Source organism: Antennarius striatus, chromosome 4 (genome assembly GCF_040054535.1).
Source record: "Antennarius striatus isolate MH-2024 chromosome 4, ASM4005453v1, whole genome shotgun sequence".
NCBI classification, from domain to species: domain Eukaryota; kingdom Metazoa; phylum Chordata; class Actinopteri; order Lophiiformes; family Antennariidae; genus Antennarius; species Antennarius striatus.
The window spans coordinates 3,035,001-3,048,519 of NC_090779.1; the positions used below are offsets into that span (position 1 = coordinate 3,035,001).

The 13,519-nt window shown below is 43.5% G+C and overlaps 3 non-coding genes across 3 annotated transcripts; all 3 read left to right on the forward strand.

Annotated features, from left to right (window-relative positions):
• Positions 1-32: 32 nt before the first annotated feature.
• Positions 33-115, forward strand: trnas-aga (transfer RNA serine (anticodon AGA)). The gene has a single exon. It is a non-coding gene; the product is annotated as a tRNA-Ser (tRNA).
• A 2,310-nt stretch (positions 116-2,425) lies between these two features.
• trnas-cga (transfer RNA serine (anticodon CGA)) lies at positions 2,426-2,508 on the forward strand. The gene has a single exon. It is a non-coding gene; the product is annotated as a tRNA-Ser (tRNA).
• Positions 2,509-3,949: 1,441 nt separating this feature from the next.
• Positions 3,950-4,031, forward strand: trnas-uga (transfer RNA serine (anticodon UGA)). Its single transcript has one exon. It is a non-coding gene; the product is annotated as a tRNA-Ser (tRNA).
• Positions 4,032-13,519: the final 9,488 nt, after the last annotated feature.

Sequence of the window (13,519 nt, forward strand, 5' to 3'; positions counted from 1 at the left end):
CATGGATACCTTACCAAAGCAAAATCTCCCAGGTTGTCGTGGCCGAGTGGTTAAGGCAATGGACTAGAAATCCATTGGGGTCTCCCTGCACAGGTTTGAATCCTGCTGACAGTCATGCTGTCATGCTTTTCATTTGAAGACAAGCAATGAATAAACCTAACCAGACGTAAGGAAAAGTACCAGAAATCAATTTGGGTCTGCCAGACTGGAATCCTGCATAGGATGTCAATCATTTCATATCAAGACAAGTAATGAATATACACCGACACCTTACCAAAGGCAGCAGTAACAGGTTTTCGTGGCTGAGTGGTAAAGGCGATTGACTTAGAATTGGTAGGGGACACCCCCCATGCAGGTTCAAATCCTGCCAACAATGTTGCTCTTTTCATATGGAGACAAGTAATGAAAACACGGATATCTTACCAAAGGCAGCTCTCCCAGGTTGTCGCCAGAAGTGGATAAAGCAATGGGCTAGAAATCCATTGGGGTCTCCCCACCCAGGTTCAAATAGTGCCGACAACGTCACTCACCTCACTTGAAGACAAGCAATGAATATGTCTTACCAAAATTACGGCAAAGTACTAGAAATGCATTGGAGTCTGCCAGCGCAGAATCCTGAATTAAGTAATATTTCATATCAAGACAAGTAATGAATATACACGGATATCTTAACTAAGGTGGTTCGCCCAAGTTGTCATGGCCAAGTGGTTAAGGCGATGGACTAGAAATCCATTGGGGTCTAAATGGCGCTATTACCATATTAATTGGAAGAGCAGCGCCCGCTGTCTGTAACCGTGAACTGAAAGTAAAAATGAGCCAAGAAATTCTACCCGCGTGAATTTATCATGGATTGATCACGGGTCCGAACAGAACCATCACGCGGTCTGGATCCAGACCACGGTCTGCCATTTGGTGACCCCTGCTCTATGGAGAGAGACAATGAGCGGGAGAGAAGAGGGAAAAAAAAGGTGCACCAGATTTTTTTCCCTAGTCGCACCGGTGCTCCCAAATATATTTAATAGTCGCACTGATAAAAATTTGGGCGCATATGCAACCAAAATGGTCGCAATTTTGAGCCCTGGGGTCTGCCAGACTTGAATCCTGCAGAGGATGTCACTCATTTCATATTAAGACAAGTAATGAAAATACACCATCACCTTACCAAAGGAAGCACTAACCGGTTGTAGTGGCTGAGTGGTAAAGGTTATCAACTTAACCACTCAGCCACTACAATGTTGTTGCAGGTTCGAATCCTGCCAACAACGTTGCTCTTTTCATATGAAGAAGAGTAATGAAAAAAATGGGATATTTTACCAAAGGTAGGTCTCCCAGGTTGTCGCCGCCGAGTGGGTAAGGCGATGGGCTCAAAATACATTGGGGTCTCCCCACCCAGGTTCAAACAGTGCCGACAACGTCACACTTCTCATTTGAAGACAAGCAACGAATACACCTTCCCAAATGTAAGCCAATGTACTAGAAATCCACAGGGGTCTGCCAGCGCAGGTTAGCATCCTGCTGACAACACCATTCTTCTCATATGAAGTCCAGCAATGCATATATCTTGCAAATGGTAAGACAAAGGACTAGAAATCCATTAGGTTCTCCCCACCCAAGTTCAAATACTGTCGACAATGTCACTCTTCTCATTTAAAGACAAGCAATGAATCTACCTTACCATAGGTAAGGCAATTATGAGAAATCTTTTGGGGTCTGCCAGCGCAGGTTAGAATCCTGCTGACAACGCCGTCCTTCTCATATGAAGTCCAGCAATGCATATACCTTGCCAATGGTAAGGCAAAGGACTAGAAATCCATTAGGTTCTCCCCACCCAAGTTCAAATACTGTCGACAATGTCATTCCTCTCATTTGAAGACAAGCAAAAGGTAAGGCAAAGTACGAGAAATCCAGTGGGGTCTTCCAGCGCAGCTTAGAATCCTGCAGAGGATGTCACTCTTTTCATATCAAGACAAGTAATGAATATGCACCACCACCTTACCAAAGGAAGCACTAACCAGTTGTGTAGTGGCTGAGTGGGTAAGGCAATGGACTTAACCACTCAGCCATTACATTTTTGTTGCAGGTTCGAATTCTGCCAACAACGTTGCTTTTTTCATATGAAGACAATTAATGAAAAAACATGGATGTCTTACCAAAGGCAGCTCTCCCAGGTTGTTGCCGCTGAGTGGGTAAGGCGATAGGCTCGAAGTCCATTGGGGTCTCCCCACCCAGGTTCAAATACTGCCGACAACGTCACTCTTCTCATAGAAGCCAAGCAATTATTATACCTTACCAAATGTAAGGCAAAGTACTAGAAATCCATTGGGCTCTGCCAATGCAGATTAGAATCCTGCAGAGGATGTCACTCTTTTCATATCAAGACAAGTAATGAATATAGACCAACACCTTACCAAAGGTGGCACTAAAAGTTTGTCGTGGCCGAGTGGGTAAGGCGATGGACTCGAAATCCATTGGGGTTTCCCGGCGCAGGTTGGAATCATGCTGACAATGTTTCTCGATTCATTGGGGTCTCCCAGACCTGAATCCTGGATTAATTAAGTCACTCTTTTCATATCAAGACAAGTAATGAATATACAGGTCCTTCTCAAAAAATTATTATATTGTGATAAAGTTCATTATTTTGTTTTGTACTGATAAACATTCGACTTTAATATATTTTAGATTCATCACACAACTGAAGTAGTTCAAGCCTTTTATTGTTTTAGTATTGATGATATCTGCAAAAAGGTAAAGAAAAAACAAAAATCCCTATCTCAAGAAATTAGCATATTTCAGGAGAGTTGGCAGGCCAGTTGAGCACAGTAATACCATGGTCAGTAAACCATTTACCGGTGGTTTTGGCACTGTGAGCATGTGCGAGGTCATGCTGAAAAATGAAATCTTGATCTCCACAAAGGTTTTCAGCAGATGGAAGCATGAAGTGCTCCAAAATCTCCTGATAGCTAGCTGCATTGACCCAGCCCTTGATAAAACACACTGGACCAACACCAGCAGCTGACATGGCATTCTAGACCATCATTGACTGTGGGTACTCGACACTGGACTTCAGGGATTTTGGCATTTCCTTCTCCCCAGTCTTCCTCCAGACTCTGGCACCTTGATTTCTGAATGACATGCAAAATTTGCTTTCATCCGAAAAAAGTACTTTGGACCACTGAGCAACAGTCCAGTGCTGCTTCTCTGTAGCCCAGGTCAGGCGCTTCTGCCACTGTTTCTGGTTCAAAAGTGGCTTGACCTAGGGAATGCCGCACCTGTAGCCCATTTCCTGCACGCGCCTGTGCACAGTGGCTTTGGATGTTTCTACCCAGACTCAGTCCACTGCCTCCGCAGGTCCCCTAAGGTCTGGAATCAGCACTTCTCCACAATCTTTCTCAGGGTCAGGTCACCTCTTCTGGTTGTGCAGCGTTTTTTGCCACACTCGTTCCTTCCCACAGACTTCCCACCGAGATGCCTTAATAAAGCACTCTAGGAACAGCCTATTGACTCAGAAATTTCTTTCTATGTCTTACCCTCTTGCTTGAGGGTGTCAATGATGGCCTTCTGGACAACAGTCAGGTCGGCAGTCTTACCCATGATTGCAGTTTTGAGTAATGAACCAGGCTGGGAGTTTTTAAAAGCCTCAGGAATCTTTTACAGGTGTTTAGAGTTAATTTGTGATTCAGATGATTAGGTTAATAGCTCCTGAAAGGTAACTTTTCATGATATGCTAATTTTTTCAGATAGGAATTTTGGGTTTTCATGAGCTGTATGCCAAAATCATCAGTATTTAAACAATAAAAGACTTCAAATATTTCAGTTGGTGTGCAATTAATCTAAAATATATGGAAGTTTAATTTTTATCATTACATTATGGAAAATAATGAACTTTATCACAAAATGCTAATTTTTTGAGTAGGACCTGTACATACCTTACCAAAGGTGAAACAAACAGGTTGTTGTGGTCGAGTGGTTAAGCTGATGGACTTGAAACCTGTTGGGGTCTCCCCACGCAGGTTCAAATCCTGCCAACAACATTGCTCTTTTCATATGAAGACAAGTAATGTCACAACCTTGTTCAGTCTGCTTACCTGTGTCTCACTGGTGTCTCTCTGGGATGGGCCTGCAAAGTTTATTAGTGACCACCCTTTTGGTCACGCGCACTCTCTCAGCTGGGGCTGCTGCAGCTTCATCAGCGTTTTTCCCTTTTTTTGGTTTGTTGCACCTTACAACACACTTTACACCATGTTTCACTCAACCACACGCTTCAAACGATGGATACCCATCCCACATACACATTCATTCATTCATTCATTCATCTTCCAACCCGCTTAATCGGCGGACGCAGGTCGAGGCCCACATACACATGCCATCAGTAAATTAGTTTTGCTCATTTGTTTGGGTTAAATAAAACTAACTTTTGACTGCTACATCTGTGTGTGTCCTCACCTTTGTTGCCGGCCCTGAGCCAGTTAGTAACAAATGGGGGTTCATCCGGGATGTTTAGTGCTGGGACGCCAGTAAATGGATAGCTTGTTAAGAGAGTGCTCCACACAGATTGTGGGTTGCTCTGGTATTTCTTGGGTTTCTAGAGACTTTGTTGTTGACTTTGGAAGTCCAGCAGCATGTTGCTCCATAGATTTTGTCCTGCAAATGTTAGAACATGTTTTCCTGAACTACCAGTAGGGTTTGAGGGCTGGTAAATTATTTGGAACCCTTATTCCTGTTAGGCATAAGCAACGTGGGGCACTGGCTGTCTCTGTTGACCCTTTTTATGTTTTAGTTTGTTATTTTTGTGCAGGAAGTGGTTAGAACATTGCTCGGGGGCACTTCCAGGACTGTCCAGGTGATTGTCAGCGTGCTGAAAGTTAATTGGGTCGCTGGGCATCGTGCTTAATCCATCCTGCCACAACCCTGCATGAAGTCTTGGGTTGAATGAGTCAGCTAGCTATTCATCAGGCAGTTAGCAAGAGGGATGGGGTTCCATATTCAAAGCAGCCATTAATCCTGTTGTGCAGTAGTGGAGAATTTTGTCTTTGCTTCTAGATCTGGCTTATCTGTGGTGTGCTGAAGTAGTTCGGTGCTGAAGTTTAAAAAAAAAACACCCTAGGGTGTTAAAACTGGGAAATGGCTTTGATTGAATATTTTGTTCAGTCTTCATGTGAGGATTTGCTCAACTCTTATAAAACAGATCAGCTCTTTCAAGTAGCTGGCTTTTAACTGGCTTGATGTTTGAGCAGAAGGAGCTCTTTCTGCTACAACTCCAGCAGGAACAAAATAATTTTCTGGAGGTAGAAAAGTTGAGACAGGAGGCCCATCTGCGGGAAAATGAATTAGGCCATGTCCAGGCAGCACAAAAGTTACAGTTGGAACATTACAAGTTGGATCTCATAAGTGAAGGCAAGCTTCAGGCTGAGCCAAACATTGAAGAGTCCATTTCACGTGTTCCTCCCACTCTGTCATTTGATGTTGCTGTCAATTTACGGTTCCGAAGTTTAATGATCAGGACCCTGATATTTTCTTTGTGTTATTTGAGCATTTAGCTGAAGCCCGTAATTGGTCTGATGCTGAGCATACTGTGCAGCTTCAATGTATGGTCACTGGCAAGGCCCAGGAGGCCTTCTCAGCCTTGAAACTACAGACAGTGGTAGCTATCAGTTAGTTAAAGCTGCTGTACTTAAGGCATTTGAGCTGGTACCTGAAGATTATCGTCAGCGATTCAGTTCATTCAGGAAAGAGAAGCAGTCTTACACTGAATTTGTTAGCGATTTAGCCACTCTCTTCAACCGCTGGTGTGTTTCTTCTGAGGTAGAAACCTTGGAGAATTTGCAGGAACTGATTTTGCTTGAGAAGTTTAAAAATACTCTGCCTGATCGTGTTGTTACTTACCTAAATGAGCAGAAGGTAAGCAAGGTTTCAGACAAGTTTGTCTTGACCCACCCTTTGTCTTGACCCACCCACCCACGGCTCTCACCCTTTTGGTGAGAGCCGTGGTATTGGCAACTCTGGTTGCAGGGAGAGTATTGTGGGGGCTTTCCCCAGCAAGGCTTTGTCAGAAGGGACAGATAAGGCTTCAGCTAAAATGGATCGCAGTTTGGAGAACTGGATCCGAACTGCGTCTGTAACTATTGTTTTGGTAAGGGTCACTGGCGAAATGAGTGTCGAGTGTGGAAGAAAATGTCAAAGTCTGGTTCTATTTCTTCAGAACCCTCTCGGGCCGCAGCGTCGGTACATGCAGAAGAAAGGGGTCACGCCATCGCTGCTGTGCAGGCACACACAAAACCTTCCTCAGAGTGGGTGTCCCGGTTGTGGAGCAAGAACAGGCAAATTTTTCAGCTAATGAGATTGATCCTGGTTATGCGGCATTTGTGTTGGATAGTTTTGTTTCACTGGTTGGGAGTGATAGGAAAGTACCTGTAAAGATACTACGAGACTCGGAGGCACTGGACACATTTATTGTGATCTCTGTGTTGCCTTTCTCCCCAGAGACTGATCTGGGGACCAGCGTTGATGTCCGGGCAATGGGTTTTTCTGTCTTTTCTGCTCCTCAGCATAAACTGACACTGTTTTCAGATCTGGCGCAAGGTGATGTGACCAAGGGAGTGTGCCCTTCTTTGCCTACGTAGGAGTACAGGTCATCTTAGGGAATGACCTGGTGATTGAGTGTTGCCTGTTGCACCGGTAATGGTGGAGTCCTCGACTTCTCAGGTAGACGATTTTGAGTCTCCCAAAAATCTTGTAGTACTACCCACCTGTGCAATGACACGTGCTATGGGTCGTGCTGATGGTAGTTCATGTCTTGATAATTCGGATAAGAAAAGAGAGCCTGTGTTTCTGTGCCTCTTTTCCCCTTGCCTGTATCTTGCAGCGACCTTGTGAAAAAGCAAAAACAGGATCCCTCACTTCGGTCACTGTACAGCCAAGTTCTTCCAGTTAATGAGGCAGAAAGTGCAGCTCATGGCTACTTTCTCCAGGATTGCCTGTTGGTGAGCAAATGGGTTCCCCAGGTTGACTGTTTTTGGGGGAATGAGATTGTGTAAGTAGTTTTGCTCTCTTCATCATGTTTAACTGTCCTTCTGATTAATCATGTTGGCGTAGCTGGTCATTTGCGTGTGAGAAAAACCTATGATCAAGTTATGCGGCATTTTTACTGGCCACATTGAAAAGAGATATTTCAGCCTTTATCAAAACCTGCCACACATGTCAGTTGACTGGAAAACCAAATCAGGCAATTAAACCTGCCCCTCTGTATCCCATTCCAGTTGCTGAATACCCCTTTGAGCATCTGATTGTTGACTGCGTTGGCCCTTTGCCACTTACCAAAGCTGGTGGTAACTTTTTGCTAACTGTCATGTGTCAGGTTACACGTTATCCTGCTGTTTATCCCCTTAAGAACATCACCACAAGGCCAGTTTTGAAAGCTCTGACACAGTTCATGTCTATTTTTGGAATCCCAAAGGTTGTCCAGTCTGACCAGGGGTCTAAATTCTCATCAAAGTTGTTTTCAGAAGTGTAATTTGATTTCGACCCCTGACCGAAAGAAGTCAGTGCAGTTGTGTCATATTAACTTGTTGAAATCCTATTTTGCTTGCTCTGTTGTACCAGGTCCTGGGCTGTTGGTTTCCTCTGTTGCTGCAGCGGCATCAGTCGTTCATTCACCCCCACCTTCTGATCAGGTGACAGAAGTTGAGGGAGAGGTGTGCATGCCAGATGATAGGATTTTGAGAGGACGTCCGAAAAATTCAGTATCTCTTGCCTACCTGGAGATAATGATGAAGCATTTACCTGAAACGAAGCGAACAGAGTTTGGCCGGTACCAAATTGATTGTCGGGGTGAGTGGGTTCGTGCGTGGTTGTCTGCATCTCTGTGTGGCTCCGCAGCGCATTCACGTCACGCCCGGAGTGCCCCCCGCCCTGCCCCTAGCCAGCTGGGAAAGGCTCCAGCTCCTCGCACCCCAACAGTTGATGAAGAAGTTAGAATACTGATGGATGGATGGTATTCAGCATCACATGCAGTTTGGTGTGGAGTCTTGTTCACACTTTCACATTTCACATTTTTACAGTGAAATCTTCTTGACCAGGGATGAGAATAACCCCTTAAGGTGGAATTTTCCAACAGTTTGTTGATTTTGCTGTCTGCCAGATGAATCTTAACCACAATGCAATAAACATCTGGTTTCGGCCTTGTTGTTATCAGTAACATCATAAAGACATGTCTTGTTATATTTAAAGGTCCGATACTTTGCTTTTTTTAATTCATGTCATTTAACTGCCAGATGCCCAGCTACACTGTATTTGAAATGTCTTGCCCCAAAGTGATCCGTGGCCCTCAATATCTTTGATTGAATATTGATCAAATCTCTTCCGCCTCAAAACATTATATTAATGGGGCGTGGCTCTGACCTCCCTCTATCTATTACCCCCTCCCCCCTCTGAGCGCCCTCTATCAACACTCGGGTTCTCGTGCGTTTGCCTGTTTGCATGCGCCACGTGAACGAGCATGCACTACCCATTGGTCAGGAACTTTTTTAACTTTCAGTAAGTTTGTTACTACGTATTTCACTCTTATTTTTCTCATGTTTGTCTCTCTTGTTAATAATTGTTGATTTCTCTGTGCTAAGCGTGGAGATGTTTTCTCAGTCAGCCGAAGGTGACTCGGTGGCTCATTGTGTAAACAGGAGATGGCTGATCCTATTGAGACCACCGGTAAACATCGCAGAGAATTTAAAACAGTGTTTCCAAAGGGACAAAAATCAGTGGAGACGACAACAGATGTTTGACAGGACTTTATTAATGCTGTTTCCCGACAATCGTCACAAACAGTGAGAAATCACTGGGAGCGCAACTAACGCAGTCTAAATGAAACATGACTTGAGTACTGTATATTGAACTAGCTGTTGGGCGCCGTTTCTATTTTCCCAACAGTGAGGAAAATGCGGGGGGTATTACATCCTGTAATGGATACAGAGTCAGTCACTTCTACCTCATTCAGATTAGCAGTCTCGACTTCTTACGACACAGCTGGAGCTGGGGAAGTTGTGTGTGTGTGTGTGTTTGCGTGCGTGTGTGCGTGCGTGCGAGTTTGTGAGAACATATCTACCCTTTCTCTCACAAGAATGGGGATGAGTGATAAATTCACCTCTTGATTTCTGTCTGGATTATTCGACATGCAGGCTTTATGTCAGTTGAACGTAACCCTTGTCTGGTAACAGTGAATATCTGTTAGGCTGTAAATAAAGGCAGAGGGTGTTTGTTTATGAGCTGTGTGGATACACGCAGCTGTGTTAGCTATGACAATGACCATACGCCTTCATCGGACACATACACATGACTGAAGCAGAGCTAACTAGTTAACCAAATTCTAGCTGACTTCAACAGCTTGTGAGGAACTATCAGTGTGTAGCTCTGAGCCAGGTCGTTACCGCACACCCCTACCATACCTTAAACAAACTCCACCTCGGGGATGACCACGCCCATATCCGGGTAGACAATCAAATATGACTCAGGATAGGTCAATTTTTCCGACCAAGCAGTGGAGGCAACGGCCAGAAACCGTGATGCTGACACCAGTGACTAGGAGTGTGGGAAGGCACAGAATTCAACATCATCTCAGCCACACAAAAACACAAAAGAAGAAATTCAGTCGGCACTGAAACCGCAAAATTACCCAGAAACATCACTCAAAAGGGACTGCAAAAAGAACATTAACATAATTTTGACTCTTCTCAAGAATGGACTGAATGGATGATTTAAATTAAAAAAACAACAACAACAATGTACCAAAATAAAATAATTGAAATGTGACATGCAATGTATGAATTTGGTTGACAATGGGTTGCAAAGAGAGAGACGTTAATTTAGGAGATGGGAACTTTACAAGTCAATGGCTTCTACCAGTCAACCCTTTTTTTTTCTTTTCGGATGTTGTTGTTGATGTTCAAACACTGATGAAGGTGAAGTCTGTTGTAATAACATGTCCGGAAAGAAAAATTAAACTGAATGAATAAATAAATGTATTCCCGCCTATGACATCACAAAAATCGCTCAAGTAAATCCGATCATTTTGATTCTGTCCAGCCACGAATTCCTAAATTTACAAATATTTATTGATGCAGGAAGCGTTGTTTATCAGATTCTATGAGTTGGTTTGGGAGGACCACTATGTTTCTGTAGAGACCTGAATTAATGGTTGTTAAAGTCCCAGTTTGGATTTAAAAATCCATAATTCTGTGACATCACTGTGATAATAAATCATCAAAATATTGGTTAATATACTTTTTCCAGCTAATTATTTATTCCACAAATGGTTTGTTTCTGCTTTTTGAATATCTCCACTCCAAACTTTCTCTGCACAAACCAACCCACTAGACCTGAAACACATAACAGGTCATTGTACTTCAACACCACTAGTCCTTATCCTGCATATTCAATAGAGATGTCTTGACCACACCTTTCTCAAAACATTTCTTGAGTGAAATTCTGTAAATACAGTGGTACAGTACGCCCTCGCGCATTTGTGCATCAAAGCTAGCAACTTCACCTCATTGTGAATTTTTGGTAGGCAGTCATGGGATACCGTACGTGCCTTCTATTGGCTGACGGCATCCGGAAGTGCGCTCCGTTCCGTGAGTTTCGGACTTACGTGAGACATAAAGTGCTTTAAACAGTTTATCAGAGTGTGGGAAAAGGTAATACAGATAATGACAGTATGGGGAATGTCATAAACATTTAAATTACAGTAAATAATAAGATAAATAGTTTGTCGTCTATTGCGGAATTCGTTAATCACGTGTGGTTCCTCGAACCCATTAACCGCAAAGAACGAGGGTGCACTATATTTTTAAAGCTAACACAACAGAACCAGAAGCTCTGCAGCTTTCATAGTGAAAACAGGCAGCTGAATACTCCGAGTAAGTAGGCTCTTAAAACTCTGGTATTTCAAGAAACAGGCACTCAAGCAATGACAGAAGATGACAGAAGAGAAGGACAACATGGCTCCTGAAGATTGAATCTGGTTTAGCAAGACTTGTTGAAGCTGATCATACTTGTTATATACAGGTAGTCGTCAACTTACGACTTATGCGACTTACGACCGACCGACTTTACAACCACAATGTCCGGGCAACACGGGCATTCCCTCCTGCCACAGTACTCACACTCTGAGACTCCCGCGCTCTCTTCAGTCACCACGCCGCACACACACTGTTCAATCACACTGTGAGATCAGTAGCCCAGCCCAGTACAGTGCACTGATGTCTACCAAGAGGAAATAGTTTTCATCATCTCCTCAGGCTGCCAAGAAGGTAAGACGGGCAATCGATCTGGACACAAAAATGATGATGATAAAACAGCACGAAGGAGGAAAAAAAGTGAATGTGATCGCACGTGACTTGAAGTTATCACACTCTATACTGTGTCAACAATTTTGAAAGACAAAGGTAGGATCCGTGAAGCTGTGAAAGGTTCTGCATCTATCCGCTCAACAGTAATTACAAAACAACACACTGGGCCCATCCATGAAATGGAAAAATTACTGCACATTTGGATGGAAGATCAGATTCAAAAACGGACTCCATTAAGCCTTTTTACTGTGCAGACGAAGGCTAGAAGTCTATTTTAGACGTTGAAGGAACGTGCGGGAGAAGACTACAGTCAAAATTTTGTGGCTAGTACTGGGTGGTTCAAAAGATTTAAGAAAAGATTCCTACTGCATAACGTTCGAGTGACCGGAGAACCAGCGAGTGGAGAGGAGGAGCACGTGAGTTTGTCGCCAGTCTTGATGAACTGATTAAAGAAAAGGAGTATCTTCCAGAACAAATCTTCAGTGTTGATGAAACTGGTTTGTTCCGGAAACGAATGCCAGAACGCACTTACATCCATAAGGAAGCCAAAAGCATGTCGGGATTTAAAGCCTATAAGTTAAGGCTGACTCTGCTGCTCGGCGGGAATGTCAAAGGTTTTAAGCTTAAGCCTTTCTTAATTTATCACCCGCGTGCCTTCAAGAATGTAAACAAGCACACTTTGCCAGTTTCATATCGTGCTAACAGGAAGGCATGCATGACCCAGGCATTGTTTGAGGATTGGTTTATGAATTGTTTCATTCCTCAAGCGCGAGAATACTGTTTGGAGAGCGGAATTCCTTTCAAGATTTTGCTGCTCCTCGACAATGCACCTGGACATCCACCTCACTTATCTGATCTCCATCTGGATGTAAAAGTGATTTTTCTGCTTCCCAATACAACTCCACTTATCCAACCCATGGATCAGGGTTCAATTGCTGCATTCAAGGCAAACTATCTCTGTACCACCGTTGCCCAATCCATAACTGCTATGGATGCAGACCCAGAACTATCGCTGTGAGATTTTTGGAAACAGTCCAACATTCTAATGTGTATCAAGAATATTGCTACTGCTTGGGAGGCTGTGACGGAGAAATGTATGAATGGCGTATGGAAAAACTGTGTCAAGCGTTATGTGAACTCTTCTGCTGGATTTGAAAGTGACGAAGAACTTGATCAGATTTGGGAGAAAATAGTGAAACTGGCAAAAAACCTCTCCTTGGAGTGTGAAGTGGAAGATATCGAGGAGTTGCTAGACAAAGAATCAGGAGAACTTACGAATGAAGAACTGATCACGCTGGAAGAAGAAAGAGTGGAAGAAGAAGAGAAGCAGAGAAAGAAGAGGAGGAACCAGAAAAAATGTTCACCACCAAAGGCTTGTCAGAAGGCTTTTCCCTGCACACGTTGAAGAAATGGACATAATAACATAGAAAGATTTGCAAGGATTGAACGGATGGCAAACGACGCTTTCTGTCCATGTCATGAAATTTATGAGGAAAAAAAGAAATGAACAATTCAGACAAAGCTCACAATGTTTATGAAAAGATCGTCTCCCGCTCCCACCAACCCACGCGCTGCCCCAGCTGATGATCCGGACGACCCCCAGCCAAGAACCAGCACCAGTGATGCCAGAAGCCACTAAGTTTTTGTATTTTACTGTCTTTGCATTTTGGTATTTCAAGACTACATTGTTTTTCATTTTGTATATTTTTCACATAATAAACTAATTGTATTGTAGTACAGTATTGATTGTTTGACTTGAACCTGACAAACGTAAAAATATGGAACAGTATGATATCTAGAGAAAATGATCAAAGAGATGCCACCTCCCCACGCTCCCTCATGTCTTCCACGCCCTCCACTCCCACTCTTCTGTCCTCAACACCACACCTCCGCCCTACCTTGTGGCTCACAATAGGCGAGAAAACAGATTGAATTTTTACTTAACAGTCGATTTACGACCAAGTCGAATTACGACCGATCTGTCGGGACCAATCGCGGTCGTAAGTCGACGACTACCTGTAGTCATATAGTTATATTAGCATATGGAGTACCTCCATTATACTCCATTATACTGTATGTATTGTTCATATATTCAGTGTTTTCATTTGCCTGCATCCTTGCGTCTTTGACGCACATTTTTTGACATGGACGCACAATCATCAGACAACGGGGACGCAAGCTTT